The following is an 11118-nucleotide window of genomic DNA, read 5'->3' on the forward strand; positions in this document are numbered from 1 at the left end:
TATGGGGCTGCCATTTGCTGAATGAGGGGAGGGTGGTTTCATCACTGAGCCCTGTTCAGCCCACCCTTGTCCCGGCTCCTCCTGGGCCCAGGGGGTGGACGGAGGCAGGAGCCTCCTTCCCGGGACCCCTGCACCGCTGGCCCCCATGCCGCCCTCCAGGAAGGACACATGCGCTGGCCGCAGGCGAGGTGCTCACCTCACACAGTGGAGGAAGCACGTGGTTTTCTGGAGCCACATCCGATCTCCAGCCTCTTCCTGTCCTCCTTGCTGTCCCTGTGTCTGTCACCTTGCTGCACCCAGGCTGGCGGAAAGGAGCGGCACCCTGTGGGCCCCACAGGTGGGCGAGCGGGCAGTGGGCAGGCTGGGTCTGGCCTGAGTGGAGGACTGTGGACTCGTCAGAGGGCAGGAAAGGGGGGATGAGTGGGAAGAGCACAGATTTTCCGGGGGAGTTGTGGGCTCCGCTGGAATTCCTGACGGTGGCACCATAGTCTTGCTCCTGGGCCTGGAGTGGGGGCTTCTGGACCAGGTTCTTGGAAGGTGACAGAGGCTGCTGGCATGCACCGTCCTGGATGAGCGCTAGGTGGGTGGTAGGGGTGGGGGTACCTGGTGTTTCTCATACTCACCAGAGGCTTGCTTCTTATTGTGGATCTTGGACCGGCAGAGACCTGGGAGCTCCTTAGAAGTGTAGACGGGTCAGGCCCTATACCAGGCCCACTAGTTGGAATCTGCATTTTACTTAACTTTAAATGACCACTCCCCCATCCCCGACTGTCCATGGAAAAGGAGAAGCAGGGATTGAGAATCAGGGCCCCTGCTCAGCCAAGGCCCTTTGGAGCTGATGTTTTTACCCAAATCTGGAATCCAGGGCTGGGTCAAGGCATGCTTTTGGTGTCAGAACCCTGAACCAGTGCGTGCTCCACGTAGAAACACACTTTGAACAAACGTGGCAGCGGTCCCCAAGGTGTGTCTCATCACCGAGCCTGGGATGGCGACTTTACTTGGACACAAGGTTTTTGCAGATGACAAGCGATCTCAAGGTGTGAGCCCATGGGTTCCCCGGGTGGCTCCTAAATGCACTGATGTGCACAGGTCAGAGACAGCAGAGGCACGGACGCACACACCAGGCCAAGGGCAGCGGCCACGGCTGCCAGGGGCTCTCAGAGGGCACGCTGCCCTGGGACCACCTTGATTTCAGACGGGGAATGAATCTGGGTCCTGGGACCACCTTGATTTCAGACGGGGAATGAATCTGGGTCCTTGGAAGCCCGCAGTTTGTAGTCATTTGTTGTGGCAGCCGCAGGAAGCTGTGGCCACTCACGCCTTCCCAGACAGGGAAGGAAAAACAGCCAAGAGTGACCCAAGAAGAAGCAGTAACCTGGCTGGTTCCCAGTTCCAGTGACCTCAGCTCTGTTCCTCCTCATTTCCTTGTTTCCTTTAAAAAAATTTTTTTTAATATTTATTTTTAATTTATTTATCCAGCTGTACCTGGTCTTAGTTGTGGCATGTGGGATCTAGTTCCCTGACCAGGGAGAGAATCCAGGCTCCCTGAATTGAGAGCACAGAGTCCCAGCCACTGGCAGTCCCCTCCTTGTTTCTTTTTAATGTTCCCTGAAGCCAAAATACAGCCCAGACCGCAGGCACTGGTCCTGCGTGGTCGGCTGGTCACCAGCCCGTCGGAACCAGCCGGGCGTTCAAACGCGCTGTGTGGCTTGTTCCTCTCTATCTTGTTTGGAGATTGTTTACGGCAATCATGATGCAGTGGACTGAGTCAGATTTTACCTGCTCGCATGCCCCTCAAAAGTGGACTTTTTAAACAAGGCCTTTGGCCGAGTCTGCTCAGCCTTGAGGACTGTATTTCAGTTGTTCTAAAGCCGGGGTGGCAGCCCTGAAGAAACTGAAAGAAACAGGCAGCCCTGCAGAAACTCTGCAGGCTCTGAGGCTGTTAGAGCATTTCAACACTTCCCTCTAAAAAGTTTCCAGGATTCAAATACAAAGATTCAGGGCAGTAGTTTTCAACCTCGACTCACCTTGGAGACACTTGGGAAGCTTAAAAAATAACAGCAGCAGTGTTTGGGCCTCCCACCAGATCAGACTCTCTAGAGGGACCTGAGCAACCACCTGCCTGGTGGAGAAGAGCCACCTCGAGGGGCTCCATGGAAGTCTCCTGTGTCGACATCCTTTCCATGTGTATTTGTTTCACGTACTTGTTTGGCTGCACCGGGTCTTAGTTGCAGCATTCAGGATCAAGTGCCCCAGCCAGGTGTTGAATCTGGGTCCCTGCATTGGGAGCGTGGAGTCTTAGCCACTTGGACCATGAGAGACATCCCACAGTATCCTCTTTGGAAATGCCTTTCTGCTTAAATTAGCAGCTAATCAACTCTCTGTTGCCTACAGTAAGCACCTGGATTGATGTAGGGTATAGACCATGGTAACCCCCACTTCATAGAGTTGGAACCTGAGGCTCAGAGAGGTGTGGCCCCTTGCCCAAGGTCATACCTCTTGGTAAAGCCTTTGGCAATGAACAATCGTCCCCTGATGATGCTGGAGCGGCTGGGGAGGGAAGGGGTTCGTGGTGTCAGCTGGTGCCCAGAACCCCTCACACAAGAGGTGGGCTCTGCCGACCAGTGGAGAGGGGACGACCTGACCTCAAAAGGACTCCTGGGCACGGGAGACTTCCCAAGTACAGGGGTGTGTGTCCAGAGTGCGCCTCTGCCCTGCTCAGTGTCGAGGAGCCCTGGGTCCAGGCTGGCCCCCCTTTGGCCACTGCAGGCAGTAGGACGGCACATGTCAGCACTATTCACGTGGGTGGTCCCCACCCCCAGGTTGAGTTTTGGTTTTTAGTTTTGGCTTTTGGGGCTTTTGGGGGGCTTTGGGGGCATGTTACATCCACATCTGTATTTGTATCAGGCAGAAGGGGGGCCTGGAAGGTGGTGCTCACTGCCAAGCAACCTGAGCCGCCCCATGACTCATCAGAGTGGAGGCCACTTCCCCGCAGGTGAGGAGTGGGCAGAGGTTGCCCTAGGGATGGTCCCCAAGCCTCCCATTGCAGCCCTCTGCACTCCGCGTCTAAAGTAGGCTCACTCCTCCAGAAATCAGGGGTTGGGGCCCCAGAGGCCCAGAGGTGAGAGGTCACAGGATGCTGCCCCTGGGGGTGCAATCTGGACCTCTCTTGTGTCCCTCCTGGGAGGCTGCATGGCCTTGGTGCTTACATGGGCTGTAGTTATAGTACAGTCTCTGACCAGCAGCGGTGTCTGAGGGTTTGTACAAATGAACATCTCTGCGTTCCCACTGAATCAGAAGTTCTGCCCGTGGGGCTCAGTGCTCCGTGCTTTAATGACCTCCGGGTAACTCTGCACCTCAGGCCACTGGCTCGTGCAGCCCTGTGAAGTGAAGTACTGCAGTGTATTCTGCTTTATTGCCGAGGTAAAGGAACTTCAGAAGGCTTGAGCCAGTTGCTCAAAATTACACAGTTATTAAGAGGGAATGAATTAGTAAAGGTGACTAAAGTAGTTCAGATTAAGTTCCGCTGTGAAGAACAGAAATAAAACCCCAAAGACTCATAGTTTATCAAACTAGTTTATTTTTTTCTTCATGGTCCAAACCACATGCTGGAGCTCCAGCCACAATCCAGGAAGCCAAAAGGAGGACAGGGAGGAAGGTCATGCCCTTTGCCTTTGCGTATGACTTCAGCTTACATCCCATTAGCCGCAAATTAGTCAGTTGCTTCACCAGCAGAAAGAGAGGCCCTGGGAAATGAAGTCTGTGTTTCAAGTTACCACGCACACAGGGAAGCCTGGGGTTCTATTGCTGTGGGAGAACATAGATGTTGGGGACAACCCAAGGGTACAGCTATTTGAAATCAAAGCTGATAGTTTCACCATCTGATGCTACTTTGCTACATGATGCCTCTCTCCTCCCCTTTTGGAAATTATGCAAAGACCAAGACTTCTTGAGCATCTTCCTGCTGCTTGCTGTACCCCTTGCACCTAGAACAATGCATGGCTAGAAGCAGATTTGTCACCAAGTGTAGATTTTTTCAGGGGGTCGCCATGTGGCATGTGAGATCTATTTCCCTGACTAGGGATCAAACCTGGGCCCCTTTCAATGGGAGCGTGGAGTCTTAGCCACTAGACCACCAGGGAAGTTCCCTGAATGTAAATTTTTACGAAGATTAAATTAAAGATCATGTATCTAGAAGATCTGTCTGCCTAGAGGTCCAGTACTCTTGCCTGGAAAATCCCATGGGTGGAGGAACCTGGTAGGCTGCGGTCCATGGGGTCGCGAAGAGTCGCACATGACTGAGCGACTTCACTTTCACTTTTTACTTTCCTGCATTGGAGAAGGAAATGGCAACCCACTCCAGTGTTCTTGCCTGGAGAATCCCAGGGACGGGGGAGCCTGGTGGGCTGCCATCTATGGGGTCACACAGAGTCGGACACGACTGAAGTGACTTAGCTTAGCTTAGCTTAGAGGTCTAGAATGTGGCTACTTGTTTAGCACCGAGCGTCCTAGTTAAGCCCAGAGGCCTTGCTATGTGTTATCTCAGACTCGAGTTCTGGCTGTGACCCTTCCCTCCATGCAAGGACTTGCAGCATCAGGGTTCCTGACCCAGATGTCAGTACTGCAGATCAGGCCTGGAGAACCCTCCAGCCACAGCCCGGGGCAGGGGGTGAGAACTAGATAGGTGGAGACCCGTTCACGCCTGAAACCCTGGGAACGAAGCCTGTGGTGGGGGTGCGTCCCTGTGGTGGGGAGGCGTGTCACCTGTCCCCTTTCCCATTTGGGTTTCCTTTGCAGGTGCAGGTTCCAGAGACCCCGGCGACCCTCCTTCGGCCTATGGGGTGCCCCATGTTTCCTGTAGGGTTGTTCCTGGTCCTGTGCTGCTAACTGGGTCAGAATGGGGGGCCGAGGGCCGTCTGCACGGCTGCCTTCCCCATCCCACTCATACAGCCTCAGAAACCCAGTTTCTCCTGAATCCCGACCCGGGGGCCAGGCAGACGGGCCTCATTCAAACGCAAGCTGGGAGCAGAGGGCAGGCAGTGCTGTGCTGTTCCATTGTGACTGCCCCAATTACAGAAAAACACTAATTTCATGGGGTTTTTCAGAGCAAAGCAAATCTTTAGAAGGAATTGTCCTCATTTTTTCTCCACAGACAGGAAGCCTACAAGGGCTCATTTTATTCATTAGTCATGTAGATTCAGGTCAATTCCCGAATCTCCTTTGACCAGCTGCCTCCTCCCACGGGTGCTGTGGGAGAGACAAAGGCGAGGTGTTTGTGGGGTGTCTGGGAGGTCCTCTGTGAGCAGAAAGTGATCCAGCACCAAGGGGTCCCTGCGTGGCCTGCACTCACTCCCCCGAGAGCCACTGCTGCACACCCGAGCCCGGTGGAAGTGGGGAAGACAGGCTCCAGGAGCCAGAACCCCATCTTTGCTCAGTGTCCTCCCCGCATCTGCCGCAGTGTGGGGCACTTAGTGCAGATAGGGATATGCTGGGGAGTTTGGGAGAAAGTGACTGCCTATCATGTTGAACCATGAGTTCAGCATCACTGAAGTACCTGGAGCAGGCGTTGTGGAGGAACCCCTGGAGCCCCTAGAGGGCCAGGGACCTACGGCAGGAGGTGCCAGAGCTCAGGAAGCTCACAGGCCAGCAGGAGGAGTGGCCAGTTTGCAGCACCCTCACAGTGGTCCTGACCCGAGGGGTCCAGCTGGAGTCACTGGTGTTAGAAACACAGGGGCGTGTCCAAGGGGTGAGTGTAGGTGGGCTGCCTGGAGGCACAGCTCCGCCCAGCTTTCCACCTCTGTCAGGTCCCCTCCTGGGCCTTTAGAGGGGGCCCCTGTCCTAGCAGGGCCTCCACCTGGGCCTCAAGATGGACTGGGCCTGCCTCCCTGGCCAACTCCGAGCTCTCCTGGGTGCAGCTTGGGCGGTGGCTTGACTGCCAGGACTGTGCCTTCGTTTCAGGAGCCTTAAAACACTCCTGACATTTTCCCAGAGATTTTCTCTATCTCACTCTCAATAATGTCATTCTCATCACAGCCCTGCATGAAACTGGCTCCCAGGTGTCACCTAGCTCAGGAAGCCTTGGGTATTTGTCTCAGGGAAGCTCTGAAGAGCAAATGGGAAAACCTGCCCAGCTGAAGCCAACAGGTGCCTATTAAATCTATTTACATTGAGACCTTTTTTCCCCCAAACCTCCTTTATTAGAAAAAAATATTTGGATTTAGAGAAGGAAGACAATGTCTTGCAGGAGGGGTGCCAACTGCACTTTGTCTACAATGTTCTGCTCATTCCTGGCAGGCAGACTCCAGCTCGGTCTGAGGAGGGTCCAAAGAGGAATTGGGATGCTTTGGGGAAGCTCCCTCCAGAGACGTCCCTGGTGGTCCAGTGAGACTGTGCTTCCAGTGCAGGGGGTGTGGGTTCCATCCCTGGTCAGGGAACTAAGATTTCACATTAAGGCGTGGCAAAAAAAAAATTAATAAAACTAATAAAATGAGCAAATGGCTTAAAACTATTAAAAAGACACACACACACACAAAAACTCTCCAAAAGCAGAAACCGACTCTCTCTCTCTCTCAGGGAACCACCCTGGGCCTGACCCCGTAGGCAGGATGATCCCTGAGGAACAGATGGAGAAGAAGAGGAATTTTTAAATGATAGCAGCAACAACCTCCCCATGAGTGTCCTTGCAAGGCTGGACGTCAGAAGCCAGAGCACATTCCAGCATGGCCGGAAATGGAGAAAGAAGACTGAGGGGCGGTAAGGGCCATCACGGGGCTGTGGCCTGGCCTCTGGCCCTTGGCCCCATCCTCAGGCAAGGTAACAAAACCACCCTAGCTTTGCAGAGACCTCGCGAGAACCAAGGGTAGAAGGCAGATCAGGGCCATCACCTAAGGTTCCAGGAGACACCTTGCTGGTGAGGAAGGAGGATGCGGAAGGTCTGCCGTGTGCCGGGAACCTGTGAAGTGCTTGGCCCTGAAGCAGATGGGGTGGGATCTTCTGGGAGTCAGCCTGCTAGTTCAGTCTGGGGAGTTGGCGCTTTGTCCACAAAGATACAGATAAGGTCAGCTCGCTGGAGGGACACGGGGGCCCATGGGTCACTGTTCTGTACGTCTGTAGCCCAGAGTATAGGTGGCCAGGCCCAACCAGGACATCGCAGGTAAGTTTAACATCTGTAAGGCCACAAGCCGTCCCAGAAAGCAGGTCTGGCTGTCACTGTGTAGCCTGAGTGAGCCACAAAAGCTAACCTCGGGCTGGAAGAGGGGAGCCCAGGGCCCTGCTGACATGTGGTCCTGCTGCTGATACCTTGGGGTGATTCTATGGATAATAAAAGGTTTCACAGAAGACCTCCAGGAACAGGCCTTAGAGACCGATTAGAAATAGGCCCCCAGGTGTTAATAGCAGTCGCCATCCTTGCTATAAAGAGAGTGCCTGGACAATAAGCTTTTGATTGCCAATTCAGAGACATCCATCTCGAATAAACATACTGCCAGCTGTGTGACACAGTTACCAGTTACACAGCAGATGAAGAGCCAGGCCACCTCACCATCAAGTTCTCCAGTCAGAAAGCCCTGGGTGACCCAGATAACTGCCTGTTTGAGGGACCCCGTTTTTCCTTTCCGACACACCAACTCTTGTTCTTATGCTTTAAATTCATCAACAAAGAGTAAACCTACAAAATTCTAGGTACCCCACTCTCCACCCCAGTAAAGGCAGAACCCCAGATCTGTACCCACCCCTCCTATCTTTCTGGGTGGCCCTGGGTGTGCCATGTACCTTCCAGGACTTGTTAGTAATAAATCTTGTTTTTCCAAAGTTCCTTGATGGTTATTGCTGAGGTGTGTCATGTACTCATTATAAGAACCACTTGCCAGAGGAGTGGTGAGACTGGAGCCCCCAGGGCCTTCAGGTAGGGAGGGAATGCAGCATCAGGGTCTTTTCCAATAAGTCGGCTCTCACATCAGGTGGCCAAACTATTGGGACTTCAGCTTCAGCATCAGCCCTTCAGTGAATATTTAGGACTGATTTCCTTTACAATTGACTGGTTTGATCTCCTTGCAGTACAAGGTACTCTCAAGAGTCTTCTCCAGCACCACAGTTTCAAAGCATCAATTCTTCAGTGCTCAGCTATCTTTATGGTCCAACTCTCACATCCATACATGAAAGTGAAAGTGAAGTCGCTGAGTTGTGTCTGACTCTTTGCGACCCCATGGTCTGTAGCCTACCAGGCTCCTCAGTCCATGGGATTTTCCAGGCATGAATACTGGAGTGGGTTGCCGTTTCCTTCTCCATACATGACTACTGGAAAAACCATAGCTTTGACTATACAGACTTTTGTTGGCTGAGTAATATCAACTGCTTTTTAATACAGCAATGTATACAATGTAATACAATGTCTCTGCTTTTTAATATCGGAGAAGGCACTGGACCCACTCCAGTACTCTTGCCTGGAAAATCCCATGGACGGAGGAGCCTGGTAGGCTGCAGTCCATGGGGTCGAGAAGAGTCGGACACTGAGCAACTTCACTTGCACTTCTCACTTTCATGCATTGGGGAAGGAAATGGCAACCCACTCCAGTGTTCTTGCCTGGAGAATCCCAGGGACGGGGGAGCCTGGTGGGCTGCCATTTATGGGGTCGCACAGAGTCAGACACAACTGACACGACTTAGCAGCAGCAGCTTTTTAATGTGCTGTCTAGGTTTGTCATAACTTTCCTTCCAAGGAGTTAGCCTCTCTTAATTTCATTGCTGCAGTCATCGTCTGCAGTGATTTTGGAGTCCAAGAAAATAGTCTGTTATGGTTTCCACTTTTTCCTCTTCTATTTGCCATGAAGTGATGGGACCAGATGCCATGACCTTAGTTCTTTTAATGCTGAGTTTCTAGTTTTTTTTTCCCCTAGATTTTTTTTTTAAATAGTAGCTATCCTAGTGGGTGTTTTGATTTGATTTCTCTAATAATTATTGATGTTGAGCATCTTTTCATGTGCTTGTTGGTCATTTTTATATCATCACTGTACAAATGTCTATTCAAGCCCTTTGCCCATTTTTTAATCAGGTTATTTAATTTATTTTTGTTGTTGTTGTTGAGTTTATTGCTATGTCTCAGCACCTGGACACACGGGAACAGCTTGTCACTTCACAGTGAACCATGTGCAAGTCAGCTCGCTGCTCACACGAACTCTGTCTGCCTGCTGGACCACATTCTCACATTTCAAAACTTAGTTTTATCTGGTAACCCTGGTAACTGACCTCTTGATGGCCTATTTGGGAATCCCAATGTCCTGTTCTCTAATACCCAAATGAAAACAAAACAAATCAACTCTGTCCTTGACCGTAATTTCTAATCTTTTCTTTCTGATGTGGGTGTGTGTTTAGATGATAAACTCACCTGGTAGAGCTGAGTTACGTTTCTGTTTTGTAAAACAAACGAAGGTGTGACACGATGTCCTTCAAAGCCCTTCTAGGTCTCACTTAGCCCGTGGAGGGAGGCTGTGGGTTGCTGCTTAAAAGCTGGGGCTTCACAGGGGTGCCCTTTGGGGTGAACAGAGCAGGTGTAGCTCTAGCCAGGCAGGGGACAGAGGGCCTGTGTCCCTCTCCAGTGATTTTTTTTAAGGCAACACTGTTTTGTCTCCTGGTTGTTGAGACCTTGATGAACCATGTGTGGAGGGAAGAGCATTAAAGCAAGGACATGTCTACTCAGGACTCAGTTGAAACAGCCATCGTCAGGCAGAGGCCACAGACCAGACCAGCACAGAGTACACTTGCTGGGCACCTGCTCCCAGCTGTGAGCAGCATGGCTCTGATGGAGAGCCATAGGTGAGTGTACAGATACATGTCACGTTTAAGATCCAGTGCCTAGGCCCTTTGGCAGAAAGAGATGACAGGAAACTGATAAAAACCAATTTTCCTTTTAAAAATGTTTAAGAGACTGAAATTAGAATCCAAGATAACTTAAAAAAAAAAATTGGAATCTCAGAGGAAGTGAAAATTGCTTCATTTCAATAAAAAGGGTCCCCAGAGCTTCCCTGCCATCACTGTGATTCCCCAAACTCTGCAAGGCTTCTTAGGGAGCCCAGTTCCTCATAGAATCTTGGCTATGATTGCCCCTTTTAAGGAATTTGTGTTTTTTTCTCCATGGTTTAGTTTACGTTTTTTTTTTTTTTTTTTTGCATGTATCCTTTTATTGAAGACCAAATTGTAGGTAAATATTAGCTTCTATGGGAAGCCATTCATGGCAAATTGTTGAGAAAAAAACAGATTACAAAACAACATGATGTCAAATTTGCTTTTAAAAAAATGTATATATTTAAAATGTAGGCGAAGACAGACAAAGAATGCTAAGCATGGATATCTAGGTATTGGAAGACTGCATTTTTCTTCTTCTGTGTGCTTTTTTGCACGTCCCCAAAGTTCTTTCATCGAATATTTTTTGTTACCAGACTTTAAAATAGGGAATATTATTTTTAAAATTAAAAAAAAAAATCCTTAAAAGTCGTCTTTTTTCCACCTAATAAGTCTGGAAGTTTGCATGTGCTGCTGTGAAATGAGGCCATCAGAGACCCAAGGAGAGACCCCAACTACTCCCCTGTTCCCCCACCACCACCCAGGAGCAGCGACCACATCTCATTCACCAAGAGCACACCTGGCAGTTTCTGGGAGTGGCTGCTGCACAGGAGCTGGGTGTGTGAAGGCTGGCCAGCCATGCCACCCCTCTCCCATCTTCCCACCAAGGCCACCTGAAGAGAGCTTGCCATTCCCGTCTCCCTGCCCCCCGAGCTGGTGGGGCCCACGCTGTTCAGACCAGACGCAGTGGCATCTGCCCCTGATACGTGGGGATGGAGGGTCAGCAAGTATCGCCTCTGGGGAAATCAATTATGGGCCAATGCCAGACATCCCTGTGCCTTGGGTCACGCTCTGTCCCTCACCCCCACCCCCAATACACAAGACAAATCACTTCCTGAGTCACACCCAGTGCTCTCAGCCTCCCTCCTTGCTCTTGGCCAGGCTCCATTAGTGCTGACTAACCCCTTACCTCCTGCCCCCAGCGCTGCATCACACGATGATGAGATTGTGAGCCTGGCTGCATATGACACTGAATCCAGAGCTGAAATAGCAGTAAAAGAG

At 51.2% G+C, this 11118-nt stretch overlaps 1 long non-coding RNA gene across 1 annotated transcript in view; it reads left to right on the forward strand.

Annotated features, from left to right (window-relative positions):
• The first annotated feature begins 260 nt into the window (after positions 1-260).
• LOC104990656 overlaps positions 261-11118 on the forward strand; it is a 14606-nt gene continuing 3748 nt past the window's right edge. The window contains exons 1-2 of the long non-coding RNA XR_825539.1: positions 261-337; positions 6574-6813. This is a non-coding gene — a long non-coding RNA (uncharacterized LOC104990656). The remainder of the gene's footprint in view (positions 338-6573; positions 6814-11118) is intronic.

This window comes from Bison bison, unplaced genomic scaffold (genome assembly GCF_000754665.1).
Source record: "Bison bison bison isolate TAMUID 2011002044 unplaced genomic scaffold, Bison_UMD1.0 scf7180017864180, whole genome shotgun sequence".
Taxonomy (NCBI): domain Eukaryota; kingdom Metazoa; phylum Chordata; class Mammalia; order Artiodactyla; family Bovidae; genus Bison; species Bison bison.